We start from the raw sequence: 9,262 nt of genomic DNA, 5'->3' as shown, positions 1-9,262 counted from the left end.
GGTAAGCCACTTCTTTGGAAAGTTAGAGAAGGAAAAGTGTAAAAAGGAGAGTATTCACAGCTTTCCTGCTTGGATGCATTCTCAGGCACATACGGTTTTAGGAAGTGGTGTTTATGGAAGTAGAGTGTCTGGAAATTGATTCTTTAGGAAAATTCATTGTACTCTTAACAATATGCAACTTCCTTTAAACTGCTGCTCTGGAGGGAGGAGGCTGCAGGGGGCCCAGCGGGACTTCTAAAAGTGAGCCTATTTTAGGCCGATGTTTTTCCTAAATCATGCAGGTGAGACGCCATTCCCAAGGCACAAGCTTCACATACGTGCTTTCACATCAGAATCGTAGAACGTGTTCTCTGTGTTGTCATATTCTTTCAATATTTCTGTGCAATGTTCACTGATATAAAAGCCCGTAGCTTCCCATAGGTGGTTTTCCTCATAGATGAAACCCCTGTCAATTACTGAACGTACATTTTGTAACAGGGTGGTGCCCAGGAAAAGGGGAGGTTCCAAGTTCCCTGCCCAGCAAAGGAGGTGGGGCTGAGCAGGGAGGAGAAGAAGCTGGAGAGGAGACTGGGGAAGGAAGGAAGCAGGATGGGGAGCAGGGAGGAGACCTAGTGGAGGCACAAGGAGCAGAGACGTGAGAAAAGCTGTGCTTGCTTCTTGGTCCTGGCCTGGTTGAAACAGATGTGGGTGAGAGACCCATGGGGAGGTTCACATGGCAGCTTTTATCTTGGTCTGGATTTTGCTCTTTTCCTCCCAGACTTGTCTGGCTGTTTCTGACCCTTTTCTATGGGTCCCCCTAGGAGGTGCTTTAGACATGTGACAGGCTTTCCGGTCTTGCTCTGGAAATCCTGTGTGGGTGGACTTTTACCCATGAGGGGGTGGGTAACTTTTGGATGCTTGATTTGGAAACTATATGCTTTGTCTTTTCTGTATTGTTCACTAATTGTGTTAAAGTTCCTTTCTATTAAAGGTTTTATGTTTTGTCTTGATGCAGCAGATGGCAGAACCTATTTAGAGTAGACAGGTTTGGGGTTCTGGGGTGCCCCTCTCCCTGCCCTGTACCAATTTCATATGCTAAAAATAGAAGGGAAAAAAACCAATAAAATGGTGTCCTTCATGTTGGATGGCCACCTAGACTTAATATCAGTTGTAGTTTCAACCTCAACTAAGCCTAGCAATCTGGAGACTCCTAATGAACATCGTGAGGTAATGGTCACACATGAGCCCCTTGCCTTCCAAGGGAAGGTGGCTTTACCTGAAATAAACTTTCCTTAAGCTAACCACCTTGCTCCACCCTCTTTGTGTCTATATATACCCTCCATTCTGTGTAAGCCTTGTGATACCTAGATTAGGTACAGCCCGATTCATGCATTGCTTAAAAAGACCCAATAGATCTGTTTTTAATTTTATTTTTGACTCTTATTTGTTCTTCTTTTCTCAAATCTAGTTTAATTCACTTTAATTCGGGTGTACTTTTCATGATAAAATTAACTACAGCAACATTTATCATTTTATCATTAACATTTTATCATTTTCATGATAAATTAATACAGCAAATCCCACACAGGATTTGCCCAGAGCAAGACCGGAGAGCTTGTCACACGTCTAAAGCACCTCCTGGGGGGACCCATAGAAAACAGCCAGACAAGTCTGGGAGGAAAAGAGAAGTGGAGCTCTCTTGACTTTATCTGCCAAAGACTATGCTATTGCCCAATACATTGTCATTTTTAAATATGAGAAATTATCCATTCCCCATAAATGATCAGCCTTGTTGATAAGCTGAAATATTACCAAAACATTATAGTAATCCTTCTCAATAACTAATGAAACTTGGCTTCTAAATCAACCATTTAAGATAAAAGCAAGAGGGCCTCCCCTGGTGGCGCAGTGGTTGAGCACTGGGCTGTGAAGCTTCCTGCAGCCTCTGCAGCGCCGGTTCAATCCCCGGCTGCCGGCGAGGGTCCCACTTGGTGTGCAGACCTCTCCTGCCGCGCATGCTGCTCCCCTTAGCAGTGTATTTCGTCAAGTCTGCCTGTTCTGTTCCCCGCTCTGGCTCTGGTGAATTCTCTCACCCTCCCACATCTCTGACTACCCAGTGCTTATATAAACAAAATATAAATAAATCTTTAAAAAAAACTATTATGATGAAAACAAGAAAGCAGTCTGTAATACACTGGTTTACCACAAGGGTAGCACATTGGGCAAATTAAGTCACAGAGACCTAATGAGAAAATGTAAGATAAAGGATCCCTCCTGCCACAGGTTACCACCTATTGCTTTTCTCTTCAGCACCATCACCCCTTTATGTCTTGATATAAACTGAAAACTAAATCTGGAGATCTTTAATAATTTTCTTGCAGATAATCTTTTATTATCTATCCATCAACAAAAAAAGTATTTTATTTGTATTGCCTTATATCTAATCAGAGGGAAATGATGGGTCTGTATGAGACAGATGTATTCAGTTTGCTTGTTTGGTGTATTATAAGAAATTTTCCACAATTTACTGATCTAGTAGGCTTTTAAGCAGTGATTCATGAATTGGCAGCAGCCAATCTAGCAGATAGACAGAAGCTCCAGATAGTACAAGGAGATTTTTATAAACCAAAGGGAGCAGGAACAGGGAAGTTATTCTGGGCATTTGCTGATTGTCTATGCAGGGTTATTCTCCTTCCATGCAGCAAAGGGAGGTCTTGGAGCAGGGCCAGGTGACTAGTACTGAGCAGACACACACACTGATTTGTTGACCTAGGTCTTTTTTGAGAGAGCTGAGTGTAGGAAGAGTTAAGTTTTGGTTTGCTGACATGGGGCTTAGCATAAGTGACTCCATTTGTGGAGTGATCTGGTTATTTTAATAGGTGTTTGTGAGTGAATCAGAATATAAAGTTTATGCATTTAGAGCACATGCTCTTGAATGTCTTTGCTTGCTCAGAATTTGTGTATCTGCATACAACACTATTTTCCTGGAAAGTTTTCTCTCCTCCTCCCCCGTGGAAATCCTGGCAATCTTATGAATCCTATTCAAATATAATTACTTCTGCAATCACTCCGTGATAATAATGCTATCTCCTTTTATATTTGTAATTAATCATAACCTCTTCTGTGTTCTCTTCGACAGTATTGATAAGGCTTACATTATTGCATATATCACCTGATTTTAGCTATTCATCTCTTTTTCACCCCAGCAACTTCTTGAGGCAAGGATGATGTCTTTTCTTGTCTCAATTCCTATTAGAATTGTTTCTCAGTCCAGCCCAGTAGATAACAATGGAGGCTGAGAAGAGGCTGTAGAGAGAGGCTGTGGCAGGAAACTACACTCACAGCTTGGGTTTCCACTGCCTGTTTTGACAAGGATATGTCAGGCAAGTATTTACCCTAAGCTATATTGTGAATGTGCCAAGACTGTTGACTGGCTGAACTGCTGAAGCATGAAAGTCAGGTTTATCCAGATATGAGTATAATCCATGATGTAAAATCAACTATGGAACATAGTGAAATAAATCAGAACGAGAAAGACAAACACCATATGATTTCACGCACATGTGAAAGATAAAGAAGCAGAGCAAATGGACAAGTAAAACAAAACAAAACAAACCTTTAGATCCTGACAAGAGAATGGTGGTTACATAAGGGGAGAGGGCAGTGGGTTCAGTGAAACATATAGAAATGATTGGATGCTGGTTGATGGTAACTAATTTGGGTGGTGAGTGTGTTGTGATATATATAGTTGTTGAAGTGTGAACCTGTACACCTGAAACTGACAGTGTTGCAAATCAATGTTACCTCAAGCAAACAAACAAACACAATCTAGGCTCCACTTAACTCCTTAAAGCCTGTGCCTTTTCCACTACAATAATAAACATAACACATTGAGAGAGAACTTGTATGTTCTGACACTTTTTCTCCAGGAAAAACATCTCAGTTTCTTGAATTATTTTTGGAAGGGAAATTAACCTCCCTTTATTTTCCCCTATAGAAAGCATGTTTGGGGAGGCAAGAAATTTACAAACATCATATATGATAGGCATTTATGTATTAAATATGGGGTTTATTATGTTATTGAGAAGATAATTATCCTGAAATGGCTTCTAAGGTGCAGGCAAGCTTTCTCTACCTTCCCCCTCCACCTCACCCCCAGCTCCCATAGGATTCACTATACAATTGTTAAGGAAGTCATGACCACAGGATGGCTATGGACTAGATCCCTGGAAATCACAGCAGTTATCTGCACATGTGACTCCATCTTATAATTCCATTTGGTTCTAGCTTGGCCATTAATTTTGTATAAAATCTCCCATCTTCTTTTCCTTGTGCCTGGGCTGCTAAACACCATGCCACGTGTTCCAAAATGGACCAAAATGTTAGAACCACCCTGGTATGATATTGGCTACTGTAACTAATCAGTGAGTGCCAATGAGAGGGAAACCTTGGGAGATAAGGTAGAAGTTCATGTCCTAACTTCACCCAACTACATTGAGGCCCACTTTTATCACTATCTTTGGGAGACCTTCAATTCTTTCAGTAAGATGACAACACTTTTATCTCACATCCCATTAGATACAAGGTTCATCATATCCTAGGAGCTGAAAATCCCATCTTTTCTACTTATATTTTTGTTCTCAAAAAATGGTCAATGATAACTTATGTTATCTCATAGGATCACCGTATAATTTATATCTCAGGTTTTCCCTTTAACATGACTATTTTTAATTAATGACAAAGAAAAGTTTGCCCTTTAATGTCAAAGATTTTCTTCTTCTTTATACAATTTCAACTGACTGCCAAGCATGGGCTTTTGTTATGGTTTCTTTAAATTTATATTAGATATGTGAAAACAAAGCTAGGGATAGAAAAATTTGCATAATTAATTCCAATGTTTGAAAATATCTAACAGTGTCTTGCCAGCTAGAGAGGACATGGAAGTCACTTTCAGTAGAATAAAATATTAATCTAGGTTAATTGAGTCAAAATAATTTAAATTATCAGCCATGGTAGAAGCTATAGACAGATCTGACCTGGTAATTAGCTAATGTAGGTAAATGAAGCTGGGGCCAGGGCTATGAGATTAGCCCATTTAAATGACATACATTTAAGAGTCCCTGTTGTCTTAGGGTCTATAGAAAATGACTCAAAATGATAGTCAAGAACATGGGAAGATGCCCCCCGCCCCCAGCTATTTACAGTTCTGCATCTCTTCTTCCAATTAGATGTCTGTTAATATATAATCTCAGCAAGCCACGAATAACACTGAATATATCTCTTTAGTGTGTGCTGATTCACTCCATGAAGGGTTAGAATTAAATTCAGAGAAAATGAAGAGAATTTAATCAATACAGGTAATTTTTTTTTTTTTAAGTTTAGAAATTAAGCATATGCAGTGTTAAAGTAACTTGTTTAGCATTTTACAGTTAGCATATCAACCTTGGAATTTAAAATATGTAACCGAGCAATTTCTTAGTATATTCAATACAAATTATGACTCACATTTCAAATATGTAAAAATTTGTAATATTAGATTGATAAAAATAGACATTGAAAGATAAGCCTCCCCAAGACGTCCAGAACAGGCCTAGCCAAGATGTATTACTTTGGCCTGTGGATTATTTTTTTTTTTCTTTTTTTTTTTTTTAAGAGTTTATTTATTTATTTATACAAGCACTGGGTACAGTCAGAAGCGCGGGAGGGTGACAGAATTCACCAGAGCCAGAGCGGGGAACAGAACAGGCAGACTGATGAAATACACTGCTGAGGAGAGAGTGGGCGCGTCAGGAGAGGTCTGCGCGCCATGTGGGACCCTCGCCGTTGGCCGGGATTGAACTAGTGCTGCAGAGGCTGTGGGCAACTTCGCAGCCCAACGCTCAACCGCTGTACACCACCGGGAGACACCCTGTGGACTATTTTGAACTGAGGTCAATTGAGGTCCTGTCAGCTCACAAGAAGTTTTCACTACTCCTTAACTACTGATAAATATGTAAATGGGGGAGAGTAGGCGGCTTACCAGAAATAAACTTTCTGTTGGAGAAACCTATGTATATGAAACCACAAACATCTAATCACAGAATATCTGGTCTTTGTTGTTAAGTCCCCTCCTCTTATTACAGACATATATCTGTGAGGGGAGTTTCCACTTTACCCACCCCTGATTACATAAGGTCCCAGTGTGCCATGACCCAGACTTTCAGAGTGGAGGAGAGACTAGGAACTGGGGTAGAGTTCAGCAGCCATGCTGGTATATAACTGAACATTTGCAATGTGGGGGAGATCTTGCTTCTGCAGCCCAACTTGCACATTGTACTGTTGGGAAGGAGACATGGTAAGGGACACATTGGTGACAGACAGGTAGGGAGTTGGCTCTTAGTACTTGGCAGGACAGTGCAACTGTTGTCTTGACTTCATGTTGGATTATTTGGTACATTTTGAATTCGGAATCTCTCCTTTGATCCCAGCTCTCTGAGACCTGCCCAGCACTTTCCTTGTGGTTCTCTATCAAAAGCTATCTTAGACTTGTGCACTTTCATGCCTCAGAGGCCCTGCTTCAGGCCAAACCTGTTTGACTGGGCATCATGCCCACGGAAAATTTGGAGGTATTATTTGGAAAGTAATATCCTTTGTTCTCTCTATGCATACTATTTCTATTAAAGATCTTTTACACCAAGAGTCTGCTTCCTTTGCCTTTGCGCATTGAATGATTAGGCTCCTTTTAGAGCATGCACCCCTTAATAGTTTGAGGTCCTTGGGTACCCTTTGGTGAATGCTAACTCTCTTGAAGCCTCAGATCCTTCTTCTATTCCTTAGCTGAGGAGATAGACACCCATTTTCCCCTCACTAGGCTAGAATCCACATTCAACACAGATTGCCCATACATACACAATTCAATTTGTTTTTCTCTTTCACTAATCTGTTTGATGTTAATTTGATTACTTGACTAACCTGAAAAGAAACCAGAGGGGCAAGGGGAAATTTCCTCTTCTCTCAAACAAAGTTCTTTGGGAAGCTTATTTTTAATAGTCAGACACTTGAGATACTTAAAAAGAGTATGGAATATATTATTACATGTATAAAAGCAGCTAAAGTCATTATAATAATAAGTATTTAAGGAGCCTTAAGTATTAAAATTTATGGATTTATAAGTAACTTGATAAGAATTAGATATTTAATTTAAGATGTAACTAAGTTTTTTAATTAATTTAAATGGCTTAAGTACAGAATTTGAAAACAAAAGTGACCCTGGAATAAATCTTTTTTTATTTTCACAAAAGCTACCACAAAAGCTACCTTCACAAAAGCTACTCATGTTCATTTTTGTTGGAGCTATTCATTCCATCTTTTCATAGAATACATTGTCAGTTTCCTTAACATGTTAGAGAGATGAAACTTTAGATCCTCTTTCTTGTTCTTTTATTTTGAAACCTGACCTTCAGTTCCCTTCAAAATCTTCATTTCTGGACTTTATGAACATGGCTATTTGAGGCACATACACTTATATTTCTGAAAATGTTACAAAAGCAATAAGAGAATAAACAAACCCTGCATATTCCAGCTTCACTGAAAGCAGGAGAAAATATAATCCATATGCTCCACAATATGTGAAAAGCTTTCAAAATAAGGTGAATTTGGCAGAAACCTCATGGAAGAAAGTGAAATGAAGAAGCAGAACGAATTTTAAAACAGTCCAATGGCAGCAGATCTCAGAAGTTTCCAGCATAAACACTATCCCAATGGTGAGAGACCCAAGGAGTGGGGGAACTGGGCTGAACAGCAGTTGTGGCGAAATGTTTGAAACTAAGTCAATTAGAGAACAAGATACACTCTGTGTACTTACATATTTGTGGGGAGCCACCATATTTGTGGGGAGCAATGTGTCTCTGAGGTTTAACAGGAAAATGATTTTGGGGTGTCAGTATTCAGCACAAAAAATTAGTTAGGTGGCATCTTCAAGATAACATGGGAAAAAAGCATGTAAATCGAAGATAGTAAATCCAGTTTTGTTACTTTTCAAGCATAAGAGCTAAAGATAGTTTAACATGGAATAGCAGGAAATATTATGTCTGTTGGAAACTCCTAGAAGTTGAATTCTAATCATATACATGAAGAAACTGTTCATATACAAATGAACAGTTAAGAGACATTGACTAGATTACACTATGGAAGTGGAACTGCAATCAATATGAAGACTAGAGATATCAATATAACATAAAGAGTACAGTGAAAATAAAGGAATAATATAAAGCCAACATCTTGGAGGGGAAGAAGGGATGAAAAACCTGAGATAGAGTGAATTTAGTGATTACCACTGTTCACTAAATTTAATGCATATAATTTAAGGTGGATAAATCAAACAATAAAATTATAAGCATTTTAAATTGCAGGCATGCTAAAATAATAAAATCAACTAATGACAGAAATAAGCAAGGAATTGGAGAGAAAGAAGGAAAAAAAAAGGGTAAATAAATTATTCCTCATTTTAGGCATATCAATAAAGAAAAAGGAACTATGACGTATTATTAAAACTAAAGAATGAGGGCCTCCCTGGTGGCCTAGGGGATAAGTCTCAGTGCTACATATAGCACGAAGGCCCACATTTGATCCCCAGCCAGGGGCTACCCACATGGTGCAGCAGACCTCTCCTGTCTCGCCCGCTGCTCCCCTCAGCAGCTTATTTCAGTAGATCTGCCTGTTCTGCTCCCTGCTCTGTCTCTGGTGAATCCTCTCACTACATCTACCCCACACCTCTGGCCTGCACCGCAGTTCTTCTATTGTAAGAATAGAGCATAACGGCAGCCATTTTGAAGTACAGCAGCCATTTTAAGAGCTTAACTGACAGTGAGGTTGCAATTCCTGGAATCCTAGATTCTAAGAACCGGCGTCTGTAACCATTAGATTACCCTAACAGTCGGATTCCTAGAATCCACATCTGAAGCTGTCAGATTACCCTAAGGGACCCATTCTGTATGTCTAATTAAACTGCTTAATTTTCGTGCTCGGGGGTCCAACCCTGTCTGGGTGCAGCCGCTGTGTTGGTTCCACTCCGGGGGTTCGGACCCTAGCTCGAGCTAGCAGTAAAGGCCACTTTTGCTTTTGCATCGAACTTGGGTCTTGGTCGTTCTTGGACTCGGCACTGGTGTGCTCTAACACTATGTAAAAATAAATAAATAAAATCTTTAAAACTAAAGAATGAGATAAGCACTGGAATGAGATAATAGGAATAGGTCATCAACTTCATTGAAAGAAATGCAATTTAAATCATCATGCCAGGCCACTA

This window comes from Talpa occidentalis, unplaced genomic scaffold (genome assembly GCF_014898055.3).
Source record: "Talpa occidentalis isolate TD23 unplaced genomic scaffold, MPIMG_talOcc4v2.1, whole genome shotgun sequence".
NCBI classification, from domain to species: Eukaryota; Metazoa; Chordata; class Mammalia; order Eulipotyphla; family Talpidae; genus Talpa; species Talpa occidentalis.
The sequence above is the reverse complement of the archived record's forward strand: the minus strand, read 5'-3'. Positions refer to the sequence as shown.